The sequence below is a fragment of the Mus pahari genome, chromosome 12 (genome assembly GCF_900095145.1).
Source record: "Mus pahari chromosome 12, PAHARI_EIJ_v1.1, whole genome shotgun sequence".
Taxonomy (NCBI): Eukaryota; Metazoa; Chordata; class Mammalia; order Rodentia; family Muridae; genus Mus; species Mus pahari.
This window is the reverse complement of record NC_034601.1, coordinates 52,529,680-52,538,141: the sequence shown is the minus strand read 5'-3', so window position 1 is coordinate 52,538,141 and position 8,462 is coordinate 52,529,680. Positions and strand designations below refer to the sequence as shown.

General features: G+C 39.8%; 1 pseudogene; it reads right to left on the bottom strand.

Annotated features, from left to right (window-relative positions):
• Positions 1 to 1,616: 1,616 nt before the first annotated feature.
• Positions 1,617 to 1,776, bottom strand: LOC115065164 (annotated as a pseudogene).
• Between the last annotated feature and the right edge of the window lie 6,686 nt (positions 1,777 to 8,462).

Here is an 8,462-nt window from a genome sequence, read left to right as displayed (position 1 = left end):
TTTTATCAGCAGGGCTTATACTTCTTTGACCTAGTCCGGGGAGAACTAAACACCCAAACCCTTTATCTGTGGAATGTCAAGTTGTTTTGGGTAGATTACAGGTTCAGCTAACTTTCCCTTCCTTCCCCCACACCCTGCTCCCTTAAGAACTGGATCAGCAAGCACATAGGATTCCTGGAATTCCTTCTCATGCTAATGAGGCATTTCAATAACTTAGCCTTCAACCAATGATCTTTCCCCACCCCTGGATATTACTACTTCCTTCCCCCAAACTATATAGCCCACTATTCAACATGGTTGAAGTTTATCTTAGAATGTCATCATGTATACACAATGGAATACTAGTTACCTATTAAAAATGGAGACATTGTGGATTTTTGCAGGCAAATGAAAGGAACTAGAAAATATCATCCTGAGAAAGGTAACCCAGATCCAAAAGGACATGTGTGGTATGTACTCACTGATAAGTGGATATTTGCCAAAAAGTACAGAACACTCATGATACAATTCATAGACCATATGAAGTTTAACAATGAAGGCCCTAGTGAGGATGGCTTCAATCCCACATAGAAGGTAGAAAAAAATAATCAAGGGAGGCAAAGAGAAGGAGGGACCTGGATGGGTGAGCGGAGGGAAAAGGCAGACAGGATTAGGTATGGGGGTAAACAGGAAACAAACTTAGAGGGCCAGGAGATAAATGAAAATATGCAGCTGAGGGGGGTGAGAAGACAGGGGGAACCCCTAGAAACTCCCAGAGACCTGGGATGTGAGAGGCTATCAGGACTCAATGGAGATAACTTTAGCTGAAAGACCTAACAGTGAGGAGATGAAACCTGAAGTAACCACCTCCACTAGATAGACAGGGACTCAGTGGAAAGATGGGGCCTCCCACCCATCTTCAAAAATTTTGACCCAGAATTACTCCTGTTTAAAGGAAATGCAGGGATGGAAATAGAGCAGAGACTAAAGGAATAGCCATCTAGTGAACTACCCAACTTGGGATCCATTGCATACACACTATTACTGATGGTATGCTGTGCTTCCAGACAGGAGCCTAGCATGGCTGTCCTCTGAGAGGCTCTATCAGCACCTAACTGAGACAGACACAGATACTTCTAGCCAACCTTGGATTGAGGTCAGGGACCCTGATGGAAGAGTAAGGGAAAGGATTAAAGGAACTCAAGGGGATGGCGACCCCATAGGAATTGCAACAGTATCAACTAATCTGGATCCCTCAAAGCTCCCAGAGACTGTCACCAACCAAGAAACCAAAAGAAGAGAAACACACACACACACACACACACACACACACACACACACACACACACAAAATCACCAAAAATATCAAAATAACAGGACTTAAAAATCATTGGTCATTAACATTTCTCAATATCAATAAACTCAATTCCCCAATAAAAAGACACAAGCTAACAGAATGGATATATAAACAAAATTCATCATTCTGCTTTATATAAGAAACACATTTCAGAACCAGAGATAGATATTACTTGAAGAGTAAAATGTGAGAACAAGGTGTTCCAAGCAATTGGACTCAAGAAACCAGTGGGAATAGCTATTCTAATATCTAATAAAATAGACTCTTAAACAAAAATAATCAAAAGTGATGGGGAAGTACACATAATATTCATCAAAGAAAAAAATTCACCAAGAGGATTTTTCTCAATTCTAAACATCTATGCACAAAATGCAAGTGTAATCACACTTATAAAAGAAACATTAATACACTTGATCTTAGCCAAAAGGCCGAGAAGCGATTAAATGAAACATTACTAAAGCTTAAATCTCACACTAACCCTACACATTAATAGTGGGAGACGTTAATACCCAACTCTCACCAATGGGCACATCATATAGACAGAACCTAAGCAGAGCAATAATGAAACTAATAGAGGATATGTTTCAAATGGACCTAACATATCTATAGGACATTTCACCCAAATACAAAAGAATGTACATTTTTTTCCACTACTTCATGGAACCATCTCCAAAACTGACTATATCATTGATCACAAAGCAAGCCTCAACAGATATAAGATGGAAATAGTACCTTGCATCTAATCTGAACTCCAACAACAGAAACAACAGGAAATTGAAAAACACTTGATGCAATGATCACTGGGTCAGGAAAGAAATAAAGAAATTAAAGACTTTCTAGAATTAAAGAAAAATGAAATAAAAAACATATCCAATCTTATGAAACACTGAGAGCAGTGCTAAGTCAAGTTTATAGCACTAAGTGCCTTCATAAAGAAATTGGAGCTGGGCAGTGGTGGCGCATGTCTTTAAGCCCAGCACTTGGGAGGCAGAGGTAGGTGGGTTTCTGAGTTCCAGGACAGCCTGGTCTACAGAGTGAGTTCCAGGATAGCCAGGGCTACACAGAGAAACCCTGTCTCAAAAAATAAAAAAAAATTGAGTGTTATCATACTTATGATTTAAAAGTACATATGAAAGCTCTAGAAAAGAGAAGCAAACACATCTAAGAGTAGACAGCAGGTAATAGCCAAACTCAGGGCTAAAATTAATCAGTTAGAATCAGAGAGAATAATAAAAAGAATCAAGAAAACCAAGAGCTGGTTTTTTGAGAAAATTAACAAGATAGACAAACATTTAGCCAAACTAGCTAAAAGACAGACAGAGAGAGGGAAGGAGGGAGGGAGAGAGGGAGGGAGGGAGAGAGGGACAAAACAAGTGGGGAGAGAGAGCAGTTAAAAACAGGGAGCAAGAGCAACAGCATGAGTCAAAAGCCAGCAAGTGTTGGTGGGGGGGAGAAAGAGAGGAGACAGAGAGGAAGAGGAGGAGGANNNGGAGGGAGGGAGGGAGGGAGGGAGAGAGAGAGAGAGAACCCAAATTAACAAAATCAAAAATTAAAGGGGCAGACATATAACAATGGACACTGAGAAAATACAAAGAATCATTAGGTCTTACTTCAAAAGCCTCTACTCCACAAAACTGGAAAATCTAAATGATATGGATGATTTTGTAGACAGATAGCAATTACCAAAGTTAAATCAAGATCAGGTAAACTATCTGAGTAGTCCTTTAAAACTTAAGAAAATAGAAGCAGTCATTCAAAGTCTCTCACCGAAAAAGCAGATGGTTTTAGTACAGAACTCTACCAGACATTCAAAGAAGAGCTAATCCCAATACTCATCAAATTATTCCACACAATAGAAACAGAAGGAGCATTGTAAAACTCATTCTAGGAGGTCACAGTCACCCTGATACCTAGACCACACAAATACTCAACAACAAAAGAGAACTTCAGACTAATTTCCCTTACAAACACTGATGTAAAAATATTCAATAAAATACTCACAAACTGAATCTAAGAACACATATAAGATGTCATTCACGATGATCAAGTAGGCTTCATCCTACTTGGTTCACTTTATGAGTGATTCAATATATGAAAATCCATAAATGCAATCCACAATATAAACAAACTAAAAGAAAAATATCACATGACCATCTCATTAGATGTTGAAAAAGCCTTTGACAAAATCCAACACCCCATCGTGTTAAAAATCTTGGAGAGATCAGGCATATTAGGCACATATCTGCACACAATAAAGGCAATATTCAGCAAGCCAATAGCAAACATCACATTAAATGGGAAAAAATATAAGCAATTCCACTAAAATGAGGGACAAAGATAAGGTTCAGTTTCTATCTATCTCTTCAATTTAGTAATTGAAGATTTAGCTAGAGCAATAAGATAATTAATGAAGATTGGGGGAGTGCAAATTGGAAAGCAAAAAGTCAAGCAGATGATACATATGATAGTGTACAAAAGTGACCTCCAAAACTCCACCAGAGAACTCCTTCCGTGCATAAACATCTTCAGCAAAGTGGCTGGATACAAAATTAACTCAAAGAAATCAGTAGCCCTCCTTTATACAAACAACAGTCTGAGGAGGAAGATAGGGAGAAGATAGCAATTATAATAGCCAAAAATAATATATAATATCTTGGTGTAACAAAGCAACTGAAAGACCTATATGACAAGGACTTCAAGTCTCTGAAGAAAGAAATTGAAGAACATAGCAGAAGACAGAAAGATCTCCCATGCTCATGGATTGGTAGGATTAACAGTGAAAATGGGCATTTTACCAACAACAACCTATAGATTAATGCAATTCTCATCAAAATTCCAACACAATTCCCTACAGACCTTGAAAGAATAGTTCTCAACTTCACATGGAAAAACAAAAATCCCAGGATAACAAAAACAATGCTGAACAATAAAAAGAACTTCTGGAGGAGTCATTATCCTTGACCACAAGCTGTACTACAGAGCAATAGTGATAGAAACATCATGGTACTGGTATAGGAACAGACAGGCCGATCAACGGAATTCAATCAATGTCCCTGAAATATACCCACATACCTGACAAAGAATGAAAAACCGTACAATAAAAAAAAGAAAGAATCTTCAACAAATGGTGATGGTCTAACTGCCAGTCTGAATGTACAAGAATACAAACAGACCCATATTTATCACCCTGCACAAAACTCAAGTCCAAGTAGATTAAGGACCTCAATGTAAAACCACATACAATAAATCTAATAGAACAGAAAGTGGAGAATAGTTCTACCTTGAACTCATTGGTGTAGAAGACAACTTCCTGAACACAACGTCAATGGCTCAGGCACTGAGATCAAAATTAATAAATGGAACCTCATGAAACTAATAACCTTCTGTAAGTCAAAAGATACCCTCAGTAGTACAAAATGACAGGCTACAGACTGCAAAAAGGTCTTCCCCAACTGTACATCTAACAGAAGGGTAATATGCAAAATATGTAAAGAACTCAAAAAGTTAGACATTAGTAATCCAAATAATCCAGTTAAAATGGGGTACAGAGCTAAACAGAATTCTCAACAGAGGAATCAGAAATTTTCATAAATGTTCAACGCCCTAATTCATCAAGGGAAAGCAAATCAAATAGAGTATGAGATTCCATCTTTCACCCTTCAGAATGGCTAAGCTCAAAAACTCAAGGGACAGCACATTATGGTGAGGATGTGGAACACAGGGAACACTCCTCCATCGCTGGTGGAAATGCAAACTTGTACAACTACTTTGGACCACTCCTGGGCATATGCACCAAAAAGAAGCTCTACTATCCCACAAGAATACTTGATCAACTATGTTCATAGAAGCTTCACTCATAATAGCCCCAAACTGGAAATAGCCTAGATGTCCCTTAACTGAAAAGTGGATAAAGAAAACATGGTTCATTTACATAATGGAATACAACTCTGATACTAAAAAACAAAGGCATCATGAATTTTGCAAGCAAATGGATGGAACTAGAAATGATCATCCTAAGTGATGTAACCCAGACCCAAAGAACATGCATGGTATGTACCCACTTATGTGTGGATATTAGCCCTAACTACGTTATAATTCACAGACCCAAAGAAGCCAAATAACAAGGAGGGCTCAAGGGAGNATGCTTGAATCTTTCTCAGAAGGGGAAATAAAATAGATATCAGAGGTGAATGGAAAGAGGGTACTGTGTGGGAGAAGGGATAGGGAGGGAAGTAGAGCAGGGGGGATCAAGTGTACGGAGAACAGGGAGAAAGAGCACAAGTGTACGGTGGGGGAGCACTCTCTAGGACATGCCAGAGATCTGGGATGGGGGGAGGCCCAGGGTGTCTATACTGAGATTCCTAGCAGCCAAGGATATGGATCCTGATGTGGCCACTTCCTGTAGCCAGGCAGGACTCCCAGTGGAGGGATAAGGACAGCAACCTACCCACAAAATGTGTCCTGCCTACAAGATTTGCAGGGACAAAGGTAGAGATGAGATGGAGAGGATGGATAACCAATGACTGGACCAAATTGAGACCTATCCAATGAGCAAGAACCAGTCCCTGACACTGTTAATAATACTCTGTTATCCTTGCAGACAATCTAGCGTAACTGTCTTCTCAGAGGCTCCACCTAGCAGCCAATGGAAAGAGATGCAGAGACCCACAGCCAAACATTAGATGGAGCTCAGGGAGTCTTGAAGATGTGGAAGGAAGGAGAGATCTGAAAATGACAGGGACTCTATCAGAAGACCAACAGAGAACACCAACCTGAACACTTGGGTTCTCCCAGAGATTGAACCAGCAACCAAAGTTTGAGCAGAGGCTGGACCTAGTCCTCCTCCCCCACAAACGAAACAAAGGTGCAGGTTGGTATTCATGTAGTTCCCTAAACAACTAGAGTGTGGGCTGTCCTTGAATATGTTGCCTGCCTGTGGATCCTGCTTCCTTAAATGGGCTGCCTTGTCTGGCCTTAGTGGGAGAAGATGCCTCTAGTCCTGCAGTGACTTGATGTGTGTGGGGGTAGGGGGTTGGAAGGCTGTGAGGGGCTCACCCTTTTCTTAGGAGAATGGGAGAAGATCTGTGTGATCAGCTGCTGGGAGGAAGGGGTCGATATTGGGATGTAAAGTGAATAAATGAATTTTTTAAAAAGAAAAGTGCTTATTCCTCCCAAACAAGAGGAATAACTAAAGAAAACTTCTGTTTGAATACTTGATTCTCCCTAATAATATGAATAACTAAAAAGTTTTGTTTGAATCCTTGTTTCTCCAAATAACTGGAATAACTGTTTGTTCTTCCCTAATAACAAAAATAACTAAAAGAATGAATGTTCATGCTTTTAACCCAAGATTTTTTCCAAAGACTCCAAGGACACAAAGATAGATTTCTACTGCCTTTGAAAATTCTCTTAAGCTTTAGAGAATCATCTTGGAGCCATCTCTCATAGTTCAAAGGATCTACATTAATAACTGTTACGTTATCTTCAGTTAATAAAAATAAGAATATGCTTAAGCCAATTTTTTTTTCACAGACAACCGGTTACTGACTATTCCAGATACATAATGGCATTTGCTTTCTTAGCTCATAAGATGATCCTTTCCTCTGCTTTCCTTACTGTGACACAGGGGACTTCTCACTTAAAGGATGCCAAACCAGGATTAAGTTTCCTCTGACACTTATACCCTTACCTACCTTTCTCTCAGGTCTATGGCAATGGGTCACTCACTGATGTGCTGCCAATCAGACTGTTACCGGCTAATGTATGCATTATCCCCTTTTTCTTTTGGTGTAAAAACAATGTGTGTGTGTGTGTGTGTGTGTGTGTGTGTGTGTGTGTGTGTGTGTATTTATTTATATATATATCCACATAGACCTTCCCCTGTCAGGGTTCTGCACCCCTTTTGTGGCTAGTTCACAGGTTTTTCTCTATGACAAAAGGACTGCAACCCTGTCACTGCAGGCCAGATGGAGGCTTGGCCACAGTCTTCCTTGGATATGTTGAGGCTGTGAAGTTGTCTTTGTCCACACAACCCATTTGACTTGTGACTTTCAAGACAAGCTTCATTGGGTAATGGTGTCCACAGATAACAGCCTTGGGTTCTTCCAGCAACACATGAACACTCTTGCCAGGGCCTAATGACAGCTAAACTTGGGAGAATTTACATAGTATTAGGAAAAAAATATATGTCTATGTAAATGAATCAAATGTTGTCTGAGACCAATGTTTATACCCTTAAACACCTCTATGCAGACTTGTACTCAAGATTTCAATCCACTAAGCAATTAAATTGGTTCAATAATCTCTTGTATTCCAGGCTACCACTGCCATCAAACCCTCTGGTTTATGTTGTGCTTTATTTTGATGCTTACAACTTGCCCCATCCAGTTTTTAAAACTTCAGATAATAGTGTTACAAAAAAAAAAATCATGCTAATCCCCATATAGAGGTTGAGGACTTTGGTGACATTTCTCCATTAAAAACCAAACACAGGGCAGAAACATTGATAATTAAGGTTGAAGTCTTCCGTTACTAGGATGGCCTTCTGAGCTTGGCACAAAATGGGGGACTCTCTTTACTCTCAGGGCTTCTCCTTCTCTGAACTTGTCTTGAGCGCTCGAAAGTCCCATACCTTCTACCTACTGAATGTCATGTAGCTTTGGTTAGATTTATGTGATCAGCTTCCTTTCTCCTGATAAGAACCTGATCAGTAAGCACCTGAGATTCCTGGAGCGCCTCCCCACGCAAATGAAGCATTGCCATTCAACTCTAGTCAATGATTTACATTCACCCTGAGAACACCTTCCCACTCTCCAAGGTTCAGACATAGCCTTTGTTCACCATGAATAAAGTGTAGGTACACAAGCTGTTTCACTGAAGATCTTCAGAGAAGTCCTTCATCAAAAAGAGGTATGACACTAAAATCCTTGGAAAAGGCCTTCCTGATCGCCACCACCCTGGCCCTCACTCTGAGCAAGACTGGAATTCTATAGACCCCAAACATTCCAAATTCTGCTTCATCCTTCCAGCCTTGTGTACAGTAGCCCCTGGATACACTGAAAGAGAACCCGAAGGGAAATGAAATTTAAGATAAAATTTGAGGCCTGATTTATGTAACTTATGTCAA